This window comes from Bombina bombina, chromosome 4, assembly GCF_027579735.1.
Source record: "Bombina bombina isolate aBomBom1 chromosome 4, aBomBom1.pri, whole genome shotgun sequence".
In the NCBI taxonomy this organism is placed as follows: domain Eukaryota; kingdom Metazoa; phylum Chordata; class Amphibia; order Anura; family Bombinatoridae; genus Bombina; species Bombina bombina.
The window spans coordinates 878148845-878172584 of record NC_069502.1 but is presented as its reverse complement, the minus strand read 5'-3'; the positions used below and the strand labels follow the sequence as shown (position 1 = coordinate 878172584).

Below are 23740 nucleotides of genomic sequence, written 5' to 3'. Positions count from 1 at the left end.
ACTATGAGACATATCAAATAGATATTTACAAGATATGTTCCCCAGGTACAGTACCATATTCTGAAAATGAGATTATAGCTGTTTTCTATGGAATGACAAGGGTGAATGACAAGATGGAATGCCCATAGACTATAATGGGGTTACATTTCAAAGTGCTATAGAAACTAAAATATGAAACATATCAAATAGATATTTACCAGATATGTTCCCCAGGTATAGTAGCATAATCTGAAAGTGAGATTACGTCAGATTATAGCTGCTTTCTATGGAATGACAATGGTGAATGACAAAATGGAATGCCCATAGACTATAATGGGATTACATTTAAAAGTGCAATAGAAACAAAAATATCAGACATATCAAATAGATATTTACCAGATATGTTCCCTAGGTACAGTAGCATATTCTGAAAATTAGATTATGTGAGATTATAGCTGCTTTCTATGGAATGACAAGGGTGAATGACAAGATAGAATGCCCATAGACTATAATAGGGTTACATTTAAAAGTGATATAGAAACTAAAATATGAGACATATAACATAGATATTTACCAGATATGTTCCCCAGGTATAGAAGCATATTCTGAAACTCAGATTACTTCAGATTATCGCTGCTTTCTATGGAATGACAAGGGTGAATGACATAATGAAATGCCCATAGACTATAATGGGGTTACATTTTAAAGTGCTATAGAAACTAAAATATGAGACATATCAAATAGATATTTACCAGATATGTTCCCCAGAACCAGTAACATATTCTGAAAGTGAGATTACATCAGATTATAGCTGCTTTCTATGGAATGACAAGAGTGAATGCCAAAATGGAATGCCCTTAGACTATAATGGGATTACATTTAAAAGTGCTATAGAAACTAAAATATGACACATATCAAATAGATATTTACCAGGTATGTTCCCCAGGTACAGTAGCATATTCTGAAAGTGAGATTACGCCAGATTATAGCTGCTTTCTATGGAATGACAAGGGTGAATGGCAAGATAGAATGCCCATAGACTATAATGGGGTTACATTTAAAAGTGCTATAGAAACTTAAATATGAAACATATCAAATAGATATTTACCAGATATGTTCCCCAGAACCAGTAACATATTCTGAAAGTGAGATTACGTCAGATTATAGCTGCTTTCTATGGAATGACAAGGGTGAATGACAAGATAGAATGCCCATAGACTATAATGGGATTACATTTAAAAGTGCTATAGCAACTAAACTATGATACATATCAAATAGATATTTACCAGATATGTTCCCCAGGTACAGTAGCATATTCTGAAAATTAGATTATGTGAGATTATAGCTGCTTTCTATGGAATGACAAGGGTGAATGACAAAATGGAATGCCCATAGACTATAATGGGATTACATTTAAAAGTGATATAGAAACTAAAATATCAGACATATGAAATAGATATTTACCAGATATGTTCCCCAGGTATAGAATCATATTCTGAAAGTCAGATTACTTCAGATTATCGCTGCTTTCTATGGAATGACAAGGGTGAACGACAAAATGGAATGCCCATAGACTATAATAGGATTAGATTTAAAAGGGCTAAACCAACAAAACTATGAGACATATCAAGTACATATTTACGAGATATGTTCCCCAGTTACAGTAGCATATTCTGAAAGTGAGATTACACAAGATAATTGCTGCTTTCTATGGAATGACAAGGGTTAGTTACAAAATGGAATGTCCATAGACTTTAATGAGATTACATTTAGTGCTATAGCAACAAAAATATCAGACATATCAAGTAGATATTTACCAGATATGTTCCCCATGCACAGTAGAATATTCTGAAAGTGAGATTACTTCAGATTATAGCTGTTTTCTATGGAATGACAGGGGTGAATGACAAAATGGAATGCCCATAGACTTTAATGGGATGTAAAATTAAAAGTGTTGAAGCAACGAAACTATGAGACATATCAACTAGATATTTACCAGATATGTTCCCCATGTACAGTAGCATATTCTGAAAGGGATCTTACTTCAGATTATAGCTGCTTTCTATGGAATGACAAGGGTGAATGACATAATGGAATGCCTATAGACTATAATGGGGTTACATTTCAAAGTGCTATAGAAACTAAACTATGATACATATCAAATATATATTTACCAGATATGTTCCCCAGGTACAGTAGCATATTCTGAAAGTCAGATTACTTCAGATTATAGCTGTTTTCTATGGAATGACAAGGGTGAATGACAAGATAGAATGCCCATAGACTATAATGGGATTACATTTAAAAGTTCTATAGAAACTAAAATATGAGACATATCAAATAGATATTTACCAGATATGTTCCCCAAGTACAGTAGTATATTCTGAAAATTAGATTATGTGAGATTATAGCTGCTTTCTATGGAATGACAAGGGTGATTGACAAAATGGAATGCCCATAGACTATAATGGGGTTACATTTCAAAGTGCTATAGAAACTACAATATGAGACATATCAAATAGATATTTACCAGATATGTTCCCCAGGTATAGTAACATATTCTGAAAGGTAGATTACTTCAGATTATAGCTGCTTTCTATGGAATGACAAGGGTGAATGACAAAATGGAATGCCCATAGACTATAATGGGATTACATTTAAAAGTGCAATAGAAACTAAAATATGAGACATATCAAATAGTTATTTACCAGAAATGTTCCCCAGAACCAGTAAAATATTCTGAAAGTGAGATTACATCAGATTATAGCTGCTTTCTATGGAATGACAAGGGTGAATGACAAGATAGAATGCCCATAGACTATAATGGGATTACATTTAAAAGTGCTATAGCAACTAAACTATGATACATATCAAATAGATATTTACCAGATATGTTCCCCAGGTACAGTAGCATATTCTGAAAATTAGATTATGTGAGATTATAGCTGCTTTCTATGGAATGACAAGGGTGAATGACAAAATGGAATGCCCATAGACTATAATGGGATTACATTTAAAAGTGATATAGAAACTAAAATATCAGACATATGAAATAGATATTTACCAGATATGTTCCCCAGGTATAGAATCATATTCTGAAAGTCAGATTACTTCAGATTATCGCTGCTTTCTATGGAATGACAAGGGTGAACGACAAAATGGAATGCCCATAGACTATAATAGGATTAGATTTAAAAGGGCTAAACCAACAAAACTATGAGACATATCAAGTACATATTTACGAGATATGTTCCCCAGTTACAGTAGCATATTCTGAAAGTGAGATTACACAAGATAATTGCTGCTTTCTATGGAATGACAAGGGTTAGTTACAAAATGGAATGTCCATAGACTTTAATGAGATTACATTTAGTGCTATAGCAACAAAAATATCAGACATATCAAGTAGATATTTACCAGATATGTTCCCCATGCACAGTAGAATATTCTGAAAGTGAGATTACTTCAGATTATAGCTGTTTTCTATGGAATGACAGGGGTGAATGACAAAATGGAATGCCCATAGACTTTAATGGGATGTAAAATTAAAAGTGTTGAAGCAACGAAACTATGAGACATATCAACTAGATATTTACCAGATATGTTCCCCATGTACAGTAGCATATTCTGAAAGGGATCTTACTTCAGATTATAGCTGCTTTCTATGGAATGACAAGGGTGAATGACATAATGGAATGCCTATAGACTATAATGGGGTTACATTTCAAAGTGCTATAGAAACTAAACTATGATACATATCAAATATATATTTACCAGATATGTTCCCCAGGTACAGTAGCATATTCTGAAAGTCAGATTACTTCAGATTATAGCTGTTTTCTATGGAATGACAAGGGTGAATGACAAGATAGAATGCCCATAGACTATAATGGGATTACATTTAAAAGTTCTATAGAAACTAAAATATGAGACATATCAAATAGATATTTACCAGATATGTTCCCCAAGTACAGTAGTATATTCTGAAAATTAGATTATGTGAGATTATAGCTGCTTTCTATGGAATGACAAGGGTGATTGACAAAATGGAATGCCCATAGACTATAATGGGGTTACATTTCAAAGTGCTATAGAAACTACAATATGAGACATATCAAATAGATATTTACCAGATATGTTCCCCAGGTATAGTAACATATTCTGAAAGGTAGATTACTTCAGATTATAGCTGCTTTCTATGGAATGACAAGGGTGAATGACAAAATGGAATGCCCATAGACTATAATGGGATTACATTTAAAAGTGCAATAGAAACTAAAATATGAGACATATCAAATAGTTATTTACCAGAAATGTTCCCCAGAACCAGTAAAATATTCTGAAAGTGAGATTACATCAGATTATAGCTGTTTTCTATGGAATGACAAGGGTGAATGACAAAATGAAATGCCCATAGACTTTAATGGGATTAAATTTAAAAGTGCTATAGCAACAAAAATATCAGACATATCAAGTAGATATTTACCAGATATGTTCCCCAGGTACAGTAGCATATTCTGAAAATGAAATTATGGGAGATTATAGTTGCTTTCTATGGAATGACAAGGTTGAATGACAAAATGGAATGACCATAGACTATAATGGGATTACATTTAAAAGTGCTATAGCAACAAAAATACGAGACATATGAACTAGATATTTACCCGATATGTTCCCCATGTACAGTAGCATATTCTGAAAGTGAGATTACTTCAGATTATGTCTGTTTTCTATGGAATGACAAGGGTGAATGACAAAATGGAATGCCCATAGATTTTAATGGGATGTAAAATTAAAAGTGTTGACGCAACAAAACTATGAGACATATCAACTAGATATTTACCAGATATGTTCCCCAGGTACAGTAGCATATTCTGAAAGTGATATTACTTCAGATTATAGCTGCTTTCTATGGAATGACAAGGGTGAATGACAAAATGGAATGCCCATAGACTATAATGGGATTACATTTAAAAGTGCTATAGAAACTAAAATATGAGACATATCAAATAGATATTTACCACATATGTTCCCCAGGTACAGTAGCATATTCTGAAAGTGAAATTATGTGATATTATAGCTGCTTTCTATGGAATGACAAGGGTGAATGACAAAATGGAATGCCCATAGACTATAATAAAATTACATTTAAGGACTTCCGGTGGGCGGGCCAAGGAGTAAGCAGCTCTGAGTGTGAGCTCCGGAGCTGTTCAGCAAAAATACTAATTCTAACTAATCTACCCGTGGCATTTCTATTTGCCCTAACAGAATAATACCCTCCTAGGAGCCCAGGTGCACTTTGGCCTTGATACGTGGGGTATCCGGCACCTTCAGCACTGGTCTAACACCACAGACCCCCGCCGCAAGTCAAACAGCACACAAGGTGCATCTGTAAATACATCCGCAGCAATACCGCACTTCGGCACGAAGGCAGTACCTGGATGAGGAGCCTGCTATAACCCGAAGAGAGCTAGAGAGCTGGGCAGCGCCTTTTCCCCCGGAGCAACAACCCGGTATCACAGCGGTGACGGGACCGGCCCCCTACCCCACGCATGCCTATGCTCCATACAGGGGTTAACTGAAAGGCGGAGGAGAGACGGAACCCGGGTGAGAAAACGACTGCACCCACCTGCCGGTAGGGACCTGAGGGGGGCAGAGAAGTGGAGGGAGAGGCTATCGCATTATATGAGCAGGCTCACTCTTTCTGCAGCAGCGACCCTCATTTGGCGCGAAAAACTCCAGGCGCCATCTTAACCCCACGCATAGCCGACTGCTTCAGTTCTCAAACTACGGACAAGAACAGACATCCATGCACGGCTGCACAACTGGCTGATCCCCTACTTGCCTCCGGACAGCATCTGGAACAAAGAGAAGCAGCTCACCACCTGAGACGGAACGACGACAGGGTAAAGTACTTTACATCCGCCCCAGCATAGGCCTGCAGTGTGTTTCCCTAAGGCACATCTCTGTCAAGGGCTAGAACACCCCATCACCAGAATCATAACATCCCCTTAGCTGGAGGACTCACCATTTTGTTTAAACTGCCCCAGCCTGTACAACACCGGGCCAGATACACTGTTCTTTCTCATATCTGATAGAGGGGAATATTATCCAAATAGCGAGTGGTGTGGGGGCTAGACTCTTGGATTGCCTCTGATAGACAGGGCCACAGTCTGGATGTGAGGGAAAGGCTTACCCTCTACAACTCTAAGTGAAACCCATACACCGGGACTGAAAAATTAGCCACCTTCTTCACAACCTTGGGTAATCACTTTACTAGCCTTAATTAATCAGGCTGTGACTTTGGACATAACACATAGGAGAATAACTTCTGATTTTGGGCCCTCCTGGAACATCAGAACGCACTGAAACCTATACTTTGCAGGACACTGAGAGGGGTTTATATGTTTTGTTTCTTTATGGTTTTGTCTATCTACACAGTGTTTTTCTCTTTTTACTTTTTTTTTTCAGGTGTATGCTCTGTTTTTGCTATTTGCTCACTGAAAAGCCATTAGATCACACTGCATTGGTACATGGATAGATTCCTATCTGGGGGAAAAATGTCAGGCAAAAATAAAAGTGGAAACAAGAACAGGGGAGCTGCTGACCACCTGCAGGAAACAACCCCTGGAGGGCAGGAAATTGCTGCAAATTCCATAGACACCCATGCAGTGGTTCAGCAGCTCTCCTCTATCTTTCTCCCAAAAATGGAAAACCTCCAGAGGGGTCTGGACCATCTGACCGGAGAGATGAAGCAGTTCGCTGTCAGATTCACCGAAATAGAGGACAGGGTGTCAGGGCTAGAGGATACCTCAGTAACACACGACACACAGCTAGATGCCCTACTGAAGCAAAACATTAATCTGCATCAAAGGTTAGAAGACCTGGAAAACAGGTCTCGCCGCAATAATTTGCGCATACTAGGTATCCCAGAGAGTGTGAAACCCAAAGATCTTATCTGCTTCATAGAGGAGACCCTACCTAGGCTCTTAAAAATAACACCGGCTGTGTTCAAAGGCAGCGTAGAAAGGGCGCATAGAGTAGGCCCAGAGAGACAAACTGATAGGGGTAATACTCAACCCAGACAGGTTATGATCAGGTTGCTACACTTTCAGCTTAAAGTGGAGATGCTGCGAGCCTTTAGGAAAGCTTCCCCTGTCTTGTTTGATGGCTCTAAGCTACTAATTTTTCAAGACTTTTCTGCTGAGTTAATGAGAAAGCGTAAAGAGTTCTCCCCAATATGTTCTGAATTAAATAGAAAAGGGAGAAAAGTGTACCTCCTTTACCCCGCTAGACTGAAGCTTCTGACCCCCTCCGGCCCCAAATTTTTTGATACCCCACAAGAAGCCAATGTGTATCTAAATAATGTGGGAGACAGGGAGGGTGCAGACTCACCCAGATCATCCCGCTCTGACCCAGGGTGAGAGGTGGGGGGGAGAGAGGATGGTAAATGTGTATTTTATACCAGGGGTAAGGGTTAACTTTATCCCTAACCGCTATATTTTACTGTTATATCAATGTGTTTAATATCTATGTTTAACAGGGAAAACAGTTTGACTCGTTATGTTATACTTTCCTATGTTGCACTGGCTATATGCAATATAATACTTAGTTTAAGTAAGCACTCTCACACACCTTGTATGCTCACTGTTGTTTGTAGGACCTATTGGTATATGCTACTCTTTTTAAATGATGCAGCCAAAATACAAATACTTTCTCTCAGGAATGGATCACTGGCTCTATATCTGGATGTGGCGTATCCAGTATGCATTAGTTTAAATGTTCGTTACAAAGAAGATGTAGAAAGCAAACTCCATTCTAGAATGCTTTGTAATCTGTCAGGTTTCCTTTCAGAGCTGCAGATGACAGGCGTGCTTAGGTCTAGGATACTGCACAATGTGTGTGAACCAATTGTGGATACAAGTAGGAAGGTGAGAAGTGGTTTTTTTTTTTTTTTTTTTTTTCTTTCTTTCCTCTCTCCTCCTCCCTCACAGGGCACTGGTGCGATTCGAACTCACATGACATCACATAGATGGCGGTAAGATTTATATCTTGGAATGTGGGGGGATTAATTCTCCCGCTAAGAGAAGCACTATACTGACACATTTAAGACGCTTAGGAACTGACATTGCACTACTACAGGAGACACACCTATCTGAGGCAGAACATGAGAAACTGAAGAGGGATTGGGTGGGGGAAGTGAAACATATCTCTTACACTAATTCGAGTAGGGGCATCGCTATACTGTTTGGGAAGAGAGGGAACTTTGAAATCTTGCACACACTTAAGGACAAGGAGGGCAGATTTCTAGTAGTTAAGGTTAGAATAAATCAGAAGGTGCTAGTAATATGCAACATATACGCCCCAAACTGTAAATCTACAGCCTTCTGGACACGACTTATACAAACACTTATGCCTTTCACGGGCTCCGAGATTATCCTCGGAGGCGACTTTAATTTAGCTCCAAACCCCGTCTGCGATAGAATGAGAGATCCGGAGCGTATAGCGGAGGGGCGTCGGTCGGGGTGCAATGGCACTTTTGAACGCAAAATCTTCTCTAGAATCTCTAACTCCTTACAGCTGGTGGATGTTTGGAGGTTAAGGAATGCGGAAAGTAGAGATTTTACATGTATCTCCAGAGCTACCCCAACACTGTCGCGCATAGATTTATTTATGACATCCTCTAGCATGATTCCAAGGATTACTAAAACCAAAATCCACAACGTGGTGGTCTCTGACCATGCCCCAGTTGAACTTATCCTCGCGGTCGGCACCGTGATTGCAAATAAGCAGACGCTTAGATTCCCAGGCTTCCTTTACACCTCTGACGCTTTTTCCAAGCATCTAACACATGCATGGAACGACTTCTATACAGACAACCAAGCTCACCGTGATAATCCAGAATTGTTTTGGAATACGGCGAAGGCGGTTTTAACGGGTGACATTATCTCTTATGTAGCCGCCCTACGGAGAAAAACCCAAACCAAGTTGCAAAAACTACAAGAGGCCTTAACAGAAGCTTATCAGGCCTACTGTGGCAACCCATGTCAAGTCCTGAGGGACAAGTACCTTGAGAGCAAAGGAGAGCTGGATGTGTTCTTGGGTCACCAAGCGGTCACACAACTTCTCAGAACCCAGGCGAAGTATTATAGAGAGGGAAACAGATCGGGTAGGCTACTGGCCTCACTGATTAAAAAGCGGACTGCCCGTCGGCCTATTGCGGCGATCATCCACCGCAACAAGACGCATAAGACCCCAGAGTCCATAGTGGCGGCCTTGGCGGACTACTATACCACCCTATATGCTAGCCAAACGAAACCTCCCCAGGAGGTTGTAACATCCTTTTGGAGAGATCTTGATCTCCCACAACTCAAGGAAGAACAGGTGGCGGCCCTCAACTCACCTATCTCTCCTGAGGAAATTTTAAAATCTATAGCCTCCATGTCCAACGGGAAGGCAGCAGGCCCCGACGGCCTCCCGGCTGAGTTCTTCAAAATGCTGAAGACCCAGATTACACCGACCTTGACTACTTTGTACAATCTATACTATACAGAACTGACGCCTCCTTCTCAGACATTTACAATGGCGCATGTGTCATTGATTCCGAAGCCTGGGAAGGACCCGGGGCTCCCTGAGTCCTATCGTCCCATTTCCCTACTCAATTCGGATTACAAGATACTGATGAAGATCCTGGCTGACAGGCTGAAAGTAATCTTGACCGACATTATTCACTCGGACCAGACCGGATTTATGTGCCGCAGAACGTCCGTGACTAATGTGCGAAGGGTATTGCATGCCATAGCACATTATGAAAGAGACTCAGAACTTCCCACAGCACTAGATAAGCCGGAGGCCTTCCTGCTATCCCTTGATGCGGAGAAGGCCTTCGATAGAGTGGAGTGGAGCCACTTGCTGGATGTAATGCGACGCTTTGGCTTCTCGGGACCCTTTCTCCAATATGTCAACAACATCTACAGGGCCCCATGGATCTCCATCATGGCTAATGGCTTGTTTTCACCGCGTATTACCTTACAAAGGGGCACCCGTCAAGGGTGTCCCTTATCCCCCCTCCTTTTTAACCTGGCCTTAGAGCCGTTGGCTGTTAAATTACGCAAGGTATATCCAGGTATGAGGCTGGGAAATGAGACAATGCATCTAGCATTATATGCGGATGACATGCTCCTCTTTGTGGAGCACCCAGCAAAGCACATCCCAAAAATCCTGGCGACAATTGAGACCTTTGGGTCCTTTTCAGGATACAGGATAAATAAAACGAAATCGGAAATCCTGTGGCTTCGGAAGCGTAAGGCACAGACGGACTCCTATCCGTTTCAGGAAGCTAAAGACACTTTGACTTACTTGGGCATTCAATTGTCCACCAACAGACAAGTCTTATACCATAATAACGTCACACAGGTGTGTCAGGAACTGGCCCAAACCTTGGAAGGGTGGAGAAACCTCCCGATCTCCCTCACAGGACGAATCAACTTGGTAAAAATGGTTATCTTACCACGGATCCTGTATCCTCTCTTGATGCTACCTTTTTTGATTACAAAAAAAGATCTGGCGACATACACAAAGGCTTTATCTAAGTTTCTATGGAAGGGAGGCAGACCTAGGATAGCTCTAATGAAATTATATGCACGACCCTCCTCTGGTGGACTGGGTCTTCCCGACCTGAAGCTATACAACTGGGCAACACTAAGCCGTCTCATGCTGGACTGGCAACTAAAAACAGAACACTTTTATACGTATGAACTAGAGAGAAATGCTTTGGGGGGATTTGATCCCTCATTCCTGCCATACGCCCCACTTAATGACATCCCTATGGATGTCAGAGATAGCCTTCTCTATGGGGATGTATTGAGAGCATGGCGTCTAGCCCTGGGTCACACTGGCCGATGGCACGTGTCCCCCAGACTAACCCCGTTGAAAAATAACACTTGTTTCCCCCCCGGAATAGATACCTACCCGTTTACCATTTGGGAAGCTAAGGGTTTATGTTCGGTGGGGGATGCTTTAGACATCCCTAGAAAATGTGTCAGGTCTTTTGTGGAGCTGCAGACTCAATATGGGCTACCTCGGACCCACTTTTATGCCTATCTCCAGTTGAGGCATTATATCGGTCAACTAATTAGGGAAGAACCACAATTCTGGGAACCGCACGTATTTAACGCGTCGGTCTCCTCTTTCAAGCTTGGAAACTTTTCTATTTCGGGGATATATAACACACTGCTGAACCAGGTTGAATCTAAGCATTTAACACTATTAGAAAACAAATGGAGGGGACAATCAGATAGGGAAAATATGTTAGAACTAATTCAACACAGTATAGAGAACGTTAAAAGGGCAACTCTATCCTTGACACTGAGAGAATCCCAGATCAGAATGCTGCATAAAGACTACATTATCCCACGAAGACTAGCTAAATGGAAGCTTGGGGTGGTAAATAAGTGCAGTAAGTGCGGGATTAGCGACCCAGATTTTCTTCATTACTTCTATGCCTGCCCACGAGTTAGACAGTTCTGGGGTAGGATAGCTCACTGGATCACAAACATTATCAAAATCAGGGTCAAGTTAGAAGTGGAGCAAATCTGCTTCTTGGATTGGGAGGAACAGGACGCTAGGCACATCCCAATACTAACTACCATAATTTTAATAGCCAGAAAGACTATTCTTGGGGTCTGGACCGAGAATGCTGCTCCTACCTTTAGTGCATTTAAACACAGCATACACAAACAACTGATTACCGAACAGCTAGACACTAAGATGGACACCGACAGACGACTCAGACACTTTATAACTAAATGGCGGAAATATATTGAAACCCTAACTATGGACTCACAAAAACAGTTATTGCTCCCCTTTGCCCATACTGAATACATGCTGACAGCCTCTCTGAGAGGAGAATGGAGATTCCTGCAACAGATGAGAGGGGGTGGGGAGGAGGAGAGAGAAAACATCTCTATCTAGGGAGCTGGAGAGATTTATTTATTTTTTTTTTTTTTTTTTTCTTCTCCTCCTTTCTCTATATACCACAAAGAATGATCTAGAGCAGTTTTAATATTATAAGATGATGGATTCGGCATCATATGGTTATTGAGTTTAAATGTAGTTAGGTGATGTTTGAATCTGGGGAGGGGGGAGTGGGGGGGGATGGGAGAGGGAAAGTTAAAACAAGTTATTACCAATTAAAGGATAAGAAAGAATAACTGTAAATCAAGAACTGGGACATGAGAAGATTGCTATATGGTATTATCTGTTACTATACCTACCTATACTTAACTGTACAATTGTTCACTTACTCAGGATAATGCTGTTTTTGATGTAACACTGTAAACACATCTGTTCCTCTTCATTTGTAACTGAAAACCAAAAAATGGGACATGAGAGAATGCTCCATGGCAATATCTGACAATGTACCCACCTGTACTTAACTGTACAAATGTTCATTTACTCATGAGTATGCCGTCTTTGATGTAAAACTGTGACCATATTTGTCCTTTTTCTTGTGTCCTTAATAAAAAAGAATTTAAAAAAAAAAAAAAAAAAAATTACATTTAAAAGTGCTATAGCAACAAAAATATCAGACATATCAAATAGATATTTACCAGATATGTTCCCTAGGTACAGTAGCATATTCTGAAAATTATATTATGTGAGATTATAGCTGCTTTCTATGGAATGACAAGGGTGAATGACAAGATAGAATGCCCATAGACTATAATAGGGTTACATTTAAAAGTGATATAGAAACTAAAACATGAGACATATCAAATAGATATTTACCAGATATGTTCCCCAGGTATAGAAGCATATTCTAAAACTCAGATTACTTCAGATTATCGCTGCTTTCTATGGAATGACAAGGGTGAATGACAAAATGGAATGCCCATAGACTATAATGGGATTACAATTAAAAGTGCAATAGAAACTAAAATATGAGACATATCAAATATATATTCACCAGATATGTTCCCCAGGTACAGTAGCATATTCTGAAAGTCAGATTATGTGAGATTATAGCTGCTTTCTATGGAATGACAAGGGTGAATGACAAAATGGAATGCCCATAGACTATAATGGGATAACATTTAAAAGCGCTATATAAACTAAAATATGAGACATATCAAATATATATTTACCAGATATGTTCCACAGGTAGAGTAACATATTCTGAAAGTGAGATTACGTCAGATTATCGCTGCTTTCTATGGAATGACAAGGGTGAATGACAAAATGGAATGCCCATAAACTATAATAGGGTTACATTTAAAATTGCTATAGAAACTAAAATATGAGACATATCAAATAGATATTTACCAGATATGTTCCCCATGTACAATAGCATATTCTGAAAGCGAGATTACTTCAGATTATAGCTGCTTTCTATGGAATGACAAGGGTGAATGACAAAATGGAATGCCCATAAACTATAATAGGGTTACATTTAAAATTGCTATAGAAACTAAAATATGAGACATATCAAATAGATATTTACCAGATATGTTCCCCATGTACAATAGCATATTCTGAAAGCGAGATTACTTCAGATTATAGCTGCTTTCTATGGAATGACAAGGGTGAATGACAAAATGGAATGCCCATAGACTATAATGGGATATCATTTAAAAGTGCTATAGCAACAAAACTATGAGACATATCAAATAGATGTTTACCAGATATGTTCCCCAGGTACAGTAGCATATTCTGAAAGTGAGATTACGTCAGATTGTAGTTGCTTTCTATGGATTGACAAGAGTGAATGACAAAATGGAATGCCCATAGACTATAACAGGATTACATTTAAAAGTGCTATAGGAACAAAAATATCAGACATATCAAATAGATATTTTCCAGATATGTTCCACAGGTACAGTAGCATATTCTGAAAATTAGATTATGTGAGATTATAGCTGGTTTCTGTGGAATGACAAGGGCGAATGACATAATGGAATGCCCATAGACTTTAAAGGGACAGTCTAGGCCAAAATAAGCTTTCATGATTCAGATAGAGCATGCAATTTTAAACAATTTTCCAATTTACTTGTGTCACCAATTTTGCTTTGTTCTCTTGGTATTCTTAGTTGAAAGCTTAACCTAGGAGGTTCATATGCTAATTTCTTAGACCTTGAAGCCCACCTCTTTCAGATTGCATTTTAACAGTTTTCCACCACTAGAGGGTGTTAGTTCACGTATTTCATATAGATAACACTGTGCTCGTGCACGAGAAGTTATCTGGGAGCAGCCACTGATTGGCTAGACTGCAAGTCTATCAAAAGAACTTAAAAAAGGGGCAGTTTGCAGAGTCTTAGATACAAGATAATCACAGAGGTTAAAAGTATATTATTATAACTGTTGGTTATGCAAAACTGGGAAATGGGTAATAAAGGGATTATCTATCTTTTAAAACAATAAAAATTATGGTGTAGACTGTTCCTTTAATGGGATTACATTTAAAAGTGATATAGAAACTAAAATATGAGACATATCAAATAGATATTTACCAGATATGTTCCCCAAGTATAGTAACATATTCTGAAAGGGAGATTACTTCCGATTATAGCCGTTTTCTATGGAATGACAAGGGTGAATGACAAAATGGAATGCCCTTAGACTTTAATAGGATTACATTTAAAAGTGCTATAACAACAAAACTATGAGACATATCAAGTACATATATAAGAGATATGTTCCCCAGGTACAGTAGCATATTCTGAAAGTGAGATTACACAACGTAATAGCTGCTTTCTATGGAATGACAAGGGTTAATGACAAAATGGAATGCCCATAGACTTTAATGGGATTACATTTAAAAGTGCTATAGCAACAAAACTATGAGACATAGCTAAAAAATATTTATCAGATATGTTCCCCAGGTACAGTATCATATTCTGAAAGTGAGAATATGTGAGATTATAGCTGCTTTATATGGAATCACAAGGGTTAATGAGAAAATGGAATGCCTATATACTTTAATGGGATGTAACGTTCAAAGTGATATAGCAACAAATCTATGAGACATATCAAATAGATATTTACCAGATATGTTCCCCAGATACAGTAGCATATTCTGAAAGTGAGATTATTGCGGCTTTCTATGAAATGACAAGTGTGAATGACTACATGGAATGCCCCTATGTAATGTTTCAAATGCTATAGCAGCAAAACTATGACACATATTACAGATATTATTATTATTTTTTATTATTATCGGTTATTTGTAGAGCGCCAACAGATTCGGCAGCGTTATTAACAAAGACGGAGTACAGCAAAACAATTATAGGGATCAAATGGGTAGAGGGCCCTGCCAAGAGTTGCACTGTTGTAGTCATCTCTTGAGAAGGTGATCAACAAACAGCTGGACTCTTAGGCTTACATGCTAAGGGAGTTCAGGGGATAGCAATGGAGGAGAGGAACTGGTATAAAGAAAGGTTAGCGTAGGTTGTATGCATCCCTGAACATTAGAGTCTTTAGGGAGCTCTGGAAGCTTTCAAAACAAGGGGAGAGTCTTGTGGAGCGAGGCAGAGAGTTCCACAAGATGGGAGCCAGTCTGGAGAAGTCCTGTAAATGGGAATTTGAGGAGGTTACAAGAGAGAGTAGGAGGTCGTGAGCAGAGTGAAGGGGACGGAGGGAGAGTATTTGGAGACAAGGTCCGAGATATAGGGGGGAGCAGTGCAGTTGATAGCTTTGTATGTCATAGTGAGAATTTTGTGTTTAATCCTGGAGGCAAGAGGAAGTCAGTGATGGGATTGGCAGAGAGGTGAAGTAGATGAAGAGCGATGTGTAAGGAAGATGAGCCTGGCTGAGTCATTCATTATGGATTTCAAAAAGGGTTAGGCGGCAGCTAGGGAGAACAGAGAGGACAGAATTGCAGTAGTCGAGACGGGAAAGGACGAGAGAGTGGATTAAAATCTTAGTTGTGTCTTGTGTAAGGAAATGTCTAATTTTAGAGATGTTTTTAAGGTTGGGGCGGCAGGATTCAGCCAATGACTGAATTTGAGTAGTGAAAGAAAGATCGGAGTCAAGTGCGACCACAAGACAGCAGGCATGCAGGGTAGGGGTAATGATGGAGCTGTCAACAGTTAGAGAGATTAGGGGTGGAGATTTTGGAAGAAGGGGTGAAAATAAGGACCCCAGTTTTGGAGAGATTTAGTTTGAGGTAGTGAGAGGACATCAGGTTAGCAAGGAAAGAGATAGGTCTGGTGCAGAGAAGTAGATTTGGGTGTCGTCGGCATACAAATGATATTGTAACCCGTGGGACTTAGGGAAACTAATGATGACGTGTAGATTGAGAAGAGAAGGGGACCAAGGACGGAGCCTTGCAGTACACCAACAGAAAGTGGTAACGGGGCAGAGGAAGCCCCAGAGAAGGCGACAATAAAGTTACAGTTAGACAGGTAGGAAGAGAACTACGAGAGGGCTGTGTCACAAATGCTGAAGGATTGGAGGGCTTGGAGCAAAAGAGGGTGGACAAAAGCTGCGGACAGATCAAAGAGGATAAGCAAAGAGAAGTGGCCTTTTGATTTTGCAGTAAATAAGTTGATGGTAACCTTAACGATTGCTGTAACGATTGTGTGATTGCTCTGTGGAGTGATGGGGACGAAATCCAGATTGCAGTGGGTCAAGGAGGGAGTTTAATGTAAGGAAATGGGATAGGTGTGCATATACTAGCTTTTCGAGAAGCTTTGAGACAAGATGGAGTAGGGAAATAGGGCATTAGATGGATTGGGAGGTTGGATCGAGAGAAGGTTTTCTGAGGAGAGGTGTGACCAGTGCATGTTTCAGAGATGAGGTAACTATACAGAGTGAGAGGTTGAAAATGTGTGTTAGTATAGGGGTAAGGGTGGAAGAGAGGGAGCGGAGTAGCTGTGAGGGGATAGGGTCAAGGGGACAGGTAGTGAGGTGAGAGCACAGTTTAAGTGCAGAGACTTCTTCCTCAGTTACAGGGGAGAAAGAGCTACATTTATCGCTATGTGGGTTGTGGTTGATTGCAAGCATTTGAGGAGGTGAGAGAATGGAAGTATGTTGAGATCTGATTTAGTTTCTAATGGAGTTGATTTGCTATTGAAGTAGCTGGTAAAATCTTGAGCTGACAGAGAAGTTGTATTAGGAGGTGGGGGTGGGTGGAGAAGAGTATTGAATGTGGAGAACAGACATTTTGGGTTTGAAGAAAGTAAAGATAAGAGTAGAGAAGTAATGTTGCTTATAGAGATTAATGGCAGAATAGTAGGAGTTCAAGATGAACTTGTAGTGAGCTGAACTCTGAGATTTTCTCCAGTACCGCTTAGCAGTATGGGAACATCTGCATAGGTACCGTGTGAAAGGAGTATGCCAGGGCTGAGGATGAGTGTGTGATGTTTCTATAGTCCTTCTATGGGAGTTAGCAAAGCGTTCCAGGGGAGTAATCTGCACTTTGATTTGGATACATCACCAGTAGTGAACATATTCCAATCTCTGAAATCATGAAGGTTTATTTTGGACAACTTTCCAATTCACTTTTATCTAATTTGCTTTGTTCTCTTGTTATTCTTTGTTCAAAGCTAAAAGTAGGTAGGCACATATGCTAATTTCTAAGCCCTTGAAGGGCCCTCTTATTTTAGTGCATATTGACAGTTTTTCACAGTTACATACTGCTAGTTCATGTGTGCCATATAGATAACTCCCGTGGAGTCAAGTCTGTCAAAATAATTTAAATAAGGGGGAAGCCTGCAGAAGCTTATATACAAGGTAATCAAAGAGATAAGACGTTTAATAATATAAAAGTGTTGGTTATGCAAAACTGGGGAATGGGTAATAAAGGGAGTACTGTATCGATCCTTTTTAAACAATACACATTCAGGAGTAGACTGTCCCTTTAAGCCCTTAATGACAGCAAAAATACCTAATTTGGAAGCATATGTCTCTCATTTCAGCGGGAACACAATGCAATTTCTGCCTCAGGAAATGACAGCCACCATCAATCACTTATGTTGGGCATCCTATTTTGTCATTCACTCTTATGGCAGCAACAATACCACATAATCTTACTTTTAGATTATTCTACTTTACCTGGTAAAGATATTTGGTAAAAGACAAGTCTACCTGATGTGTTTCATAGTTGTGTTGCTATAACACTTGCTATAACACTTTTAAGTTTAAAACCCTTTAAAGTCTATGGGCATTCCATTTTGTCATTCCCCCTTGTCATTCCATACAAAGCAGCTATAATCTCACATAATTTCACTTTCAGAATATGCTACTGTACCTGGGGAACATATCTGGTAAATATCTATTTGATATATCTCATAGTTTTGTTGCTTCAACACTTTTAAATATACATCTCATTAAAGTCTATGGGCAGTTACTGTACCTGGGGAACATATCTGGTAAATATCTATTTGATATTATGTATCATATTGTTGTTGCTATAGCACTTTTAAATGTATTCCCATTATAGTCTATGGGCATTCTATCTTGTCATTCACTCTTGTCATTCCATAGAAAGCAGCTATAATCTGACGTAATCTCACTTTCAGAATATGCTACTGTACCTGGGGAACATATCTGGTAAATATCTATTTGATATGTCTCATATTGTAGTTTCTATAGCACTTTGAAATGTAACCCCATTATAGTCTATGGGCATTCTATCTTGTCATCCACCCTTGTCATTCCATAGAAATCAGCTATAATCTGAAGTAATCTCACTTTCAGAATATGCTACTGTACCTGGGGAACATATCTGGTAAATATCTATTTGATATCTCATATTTTAGTTTCTATAGCACTTTTAAATGTAATCCCATTATAGTCTATGGGCATTCCATTTTGTCATTCACCCTTGTCATTCCATAGAAACCAGCTATAATCTAACATAATCTAATTTTTAGAATATGCTACTGTACCTGGGGAACATATCTGGTAAATATCTATTTGATATGTCTGATATTTTAGTTTCTATAGCACTTTTAAATGTAATCCCATTATAGTCTATGGGCATTCCATTTTGTCATTCACCCTTGTCATTCCACAGAAAGCAGCTATAATCTAACAATCTAATTTTTAGAATATGCTACTGTACCTGTGGAACATATCTGGTAAATATCTATATGATATGTCTGATATTTTTGTTGCTATAGCACTTTTAAATGTAATCCCGTTATAGTCTATGGGCATTCCATTTTGTAATTCCATAGAAAGCAGCTATAATCTCACGTAATCTCACTTTCAGAATATGCTACTGTACCTGGGGAACATATCTGGTAAATATCTATTTGATATGTCTCATAGTTTAGTTTCTATAGCACTTTTAAATGTAACCCCATTATAGTCTATGGGCATTCCATTATGTCATTCACCCTTGTCATTCCATAGAAAGCGGCTATAATCTCACATAATCTCACTTTCAGAATATGCTACTGTACCTGGGGAACATATCTCGTAAATATGTACTTGATATGTCTCATAGTTTTGTTGGTTTAGCACTTTTAAATGTAATCCCATTATAGTCTATGGGCATTCCATTTTGTCATTCACCCTTGTCATTCCATAGAAAACAGCTATAATCTGATGTAATCTCACTTTCAGAATATGTTACTGGTTCTGGGGCACATATCTGGTAAATATCTATTTGATATGTCTCATATTTAAGTTTCTATAGCACTTTGAAATGTAACCCCATTATAGTCTATGGGCATTCCATTATGTCATTCACCCTTGTCATTCCATAGAAAGCAGCTATAATCTCACATAATCTCACTTTCAGAATATGCTACTGTACCTGGGGAACATATCTGGTAAATATCTATTTGATATGTCTCATAGTTTTGTTGCTTCAACACTTTTAATTTTACATCCCATTAAAGTCTATGGGCATTCCATTATGTCATTCACCTTTGTCATTTCATAGAAAACAGCTATAATCTGAAGTAATCTCACTTTCAGAATATGCTACTGTACCTGGGGAACATATCTGGTAAATATCTAGTTCATATGTCTCGTATTTCTTCTGTTAAGTGTGATCAGTCCACGGGTCATCATTACTTCTGGGATATTACTCCTCCCCAACAGGAAGTGCAAGAGGATTCACCCAGCAGAGCTGCATATAGCTCCTCCCCTCTACGTCACTCCCAGTCATTCTCTTGCACCCAACGACTAGATAGGATGTGTGAGAGGACTATGGTGATTATACTTAGTTTTATATCTTCAATCAAAAGTTTGTTATTTTAAAATAGCACCGGAGTGTGTTATTATCTCTCTGGCAGAGTTTGAAGAAGACTCTGCCAGAGTTTTTGTTATGATTTTAGCCGGAGTAGTTAAGATCATATTGCTGTTTCTCGGCCATCTGAGGAGAGGTAAACTTCAGATCAGGGGACAGCGGGCAGATGAATCTGCATAGAGGTATGTAGCAGTTTTTATTTTCTGACAATGGAATTGATGAGAAAATCCTGCCATACCGATATAATGTCATGTATGTATACTTTACACTTCAGTATTCTGGGGAATGGTACTTCACTAGAATTACACTGTAAGAAATACATAAAGCTGTTTAATAACTAGAGATTATGTTTAACGTTTTTGCTGGAATGTAAAATCGTTTTCATTTGCTGAGGTACTGAGTGAATAAATGTTTGGGCACTATTTTTCCACTTGGCAGTTGCTTAATCTGTTTTCTGACAGTTTCTGTTCTCCCTCACTGCTGTGTGTGAGGGGGAGGGGCCGTTTTTTGGCGCTTTTACTATGCATCAAATATTTCAGTCAGCAACTCATTGTATTCCCTGCATGATCCGGTTCATCTCTACAGAGCTCAGGAGTCTTCAAAACTTATTTTGAGGGAGGTAATTTCTCTCAGCAGAGCTGTGAGAATTATAGTTTGACTGAGATAAAAAACGTTTATTCTGTAATTTGTTTCCTGCTTTCAGAATTTGTTATCTTTGCTAATGGGATTAAACCTTTGCTAAAGTTGTGTTGTTTACAAGGATTGAGGCTATAACTGTTTCAATTTATTAATTTTCAACTGTCATAGATCTTCTGTGCTTCTTAAAGGCACAGTACGTTTTAATATTATTCTAATTGAATTGTATTTACAAGTTTATTTGCTAGTGTGTTAAACATGTCTGATTCAGAGGATGATACCTGTGTCATTTGTTGCAATGCCAAAGTGGAGCCCAATAGAAATTTATGTACTAACTGTATTGATGCTACTTTAAATAAAAATCAATCTGTACAAATTGAACAAATTTCACCAAACAACGAGGGGAGAGTTATGCCGACTAACTCGCCTCACGTGTCAGTACCTACATCTCCCGCTCAGAGGGAGGTGCGTGATATTGTAGCGCCGAGTACATCTGGGCGGCCATTACAAATCACATTACAGGATATGGCTACTGTTATGACTGAGGTTTTGGCTAAATTACCAGAACTAAGAGGTAAGCGTGATCACTCTGGGGTGAGAACAGAGTGCGCTGATAATATTAGGGCCATGTCAGACACTGCGTCACAGGTGGCAGAACATGAGGACGGAGAACTTCATTCTGTGGGTGACGGTTCTGATCCAAACAGACTGGATTCAGATATTTCAAATTTTAAATTTAAACTGGAAAACCTCCGTGTATTACTAGGGGAGGTGTTAGCGGCTCTGAATGATTGTAACACAGTTGCAATACCAGAGAAAATGTGTAGGTTGGATAAATATTTTGCGGTACCGACGAGTACTGAGGTTTTTCCTATACCTAAGAGACTTACTGAAATTGTTACTAAGGAGTGGGATAGACCCGGTGTGCCGTTCTCACCCCCTCCGATATTTAGAAAAATGTTTCCAATAGACGCCACCACAAGGGACTTATGGCAAACGGTCCCTAAGGTGGAGGGAGCAGTTTCTACCTTAGCTAAGCGTACCACTATCCCGGTGGAGGATAGCTGTGCTTTTTCAGATCCAATGGATAAAAAGTTAGAGGGTTACCTTAAGAAAATGTTTGTTCAACAAGGTTTTATATTGCAACCCCTTGCATGCATTGCGCCGATCACGGCTGCAGCGGCATTCTGGATTGAGTCTCTGGAAGAGAACATTGGTTCAGCTACTCTGGACGACATTACGGATAGGCTTAGAGTCCTTAAACTAGCTAATTCATTCATTTCGGAGGCCGTAGTACATCTTACTAAACTTACGGCGAAGAATTCAGGATTCGCCATTCAGGCACGCAGGGCGCTGTGGCTAAAATCCTGGTCAGCTGATGTTACTTCTAAGTCTAAATTGCTTAATATACCTTTCAAAGGGCAGACCTTATTCGGGCCCGGGTTGAAAGAGATTATCGCTGACATTACAGGAGGTAAAGGCCATGCCCTGCCTCAGGACAAAGCCAAGACTAGACAGTCTAATTTTCGTTCCTTTCGTAATTTCAAAGCAGGAGCAGCATCAACTTCCTCTGCACCAAAACAGGAAGGAGCTGTTGCTCGCTACAGACAAGGCTGGAAACCTAACCAGTCCTGGAACAAGGGCAAGCAGACTAGGAAACCTGCTGCTGCCCCTAAAACAGCATGAATTGAGGGCCCCCGATCCGGGATCGGATCTAGTGGGGGGCAGACTTTCTCTCTTCGCCCAGGCTTGGGCAAGAGATGTTCAGGATCCCTGGGCGCTAGAGATAATATCTCAGGGATACCTTCTGGACTTCAAATACTCTCCTCCAAGAGAGAGATTTCATCTGTCAAGATTGTCAACAATCCAGACAAAGAAAGAGGCGTTTCTACGCTGCGTACAAGAGCTCTTGTTAATGGGAGTAATCCATCCAGTTCCACGATCAGAACAGGGACAGGGGTTTTACTCAAATCTGTTTGTGGTTCCCAAAAAAGAGGGAACTTTCAGACCAATCCTGGACTTAAAGATCCTAAACAAATTCCTAAGAGTTCCATCGTTCAAGATGGAGACTATTCGGACAATTTTACCTATGATCCAAGAAGGTCAGTACATGACCACTGTAGATTTAAAAGATGCTTACCTTCACATACCGATTCACAAAGATCATTATCGGTACCTATAGGTTTGCCTTCCTAGACAGGCATTACCAGTTTGTGGCTCTTCCATTCGGATTGGCTACAGCTCCAAGAATCTTCACAAAGGTTCTGGGTGCTCTTCTGGCGGTACTAAGACCGCGGGGAATCTCGGTAGCTCCATACCTAGACGACATTCTGATACAAGCTTCAAGCTTTCAAACTGCCAAGTCTCATACAGAGTTAGTGCTGGCATTTCTAAGGTCACATGGATGGAAGGTGAACGAAAAGAAAAGTTCACTCGTTCCACTCACAAGAGTTCCCTTCCTGGGGACTCTTATAGATTCTGTAGAAATGAAGATTTACCTGACAGAGGACAGGCTAACAAGACTTCAAAGTGCTTGCCGCACCCTTCATTCCATTCAACACCCGTCAGTGGCTCAATGCATGGAGGTAATCGGCTTAATGGTAGCGGCAATGGACATAGTACCCTTTGCACGCTTACACCTCAGACCACTGCAACTGTGCATGCTAAGTCAGTGGAATGGGGATTACTCAGACTTATCCCCTTCTCTGAATCTGGATCAAGAGACCAGAAATTCTCTTCTATGGTGGCTTTCTCGGCCACATCTGTCCAGGGGGATGCCATTCAGCAGACCAGACTGGACAATTGTAACAACAGACGCCAGCCTTCTAGGTTGGGGTGCCGTCTGGAATTCTCTGAAGGCTCAGGGACAATGGAGTCAGGAGGAGAGTCTCCTGCCAATAAACATTCTGGAATTGAGAGCAGTTC

General features: G+C 39.8%; 1 protein-coding gene across 1 annotated transcript in view; it reads left to right on the top strand.

Annotated features, from left to right (window-relative positions):
* LOC128657409 (gastrula zinc finger protein XlCGF26.1-like) overlaps positions 1 to 23740 on the top strand; it is a 60404-nt gene that overhangs the window by 852 nt on the left and 35812 nt on the right. The gene's annotated exons all lie outside the window — the stretch shown is intronic.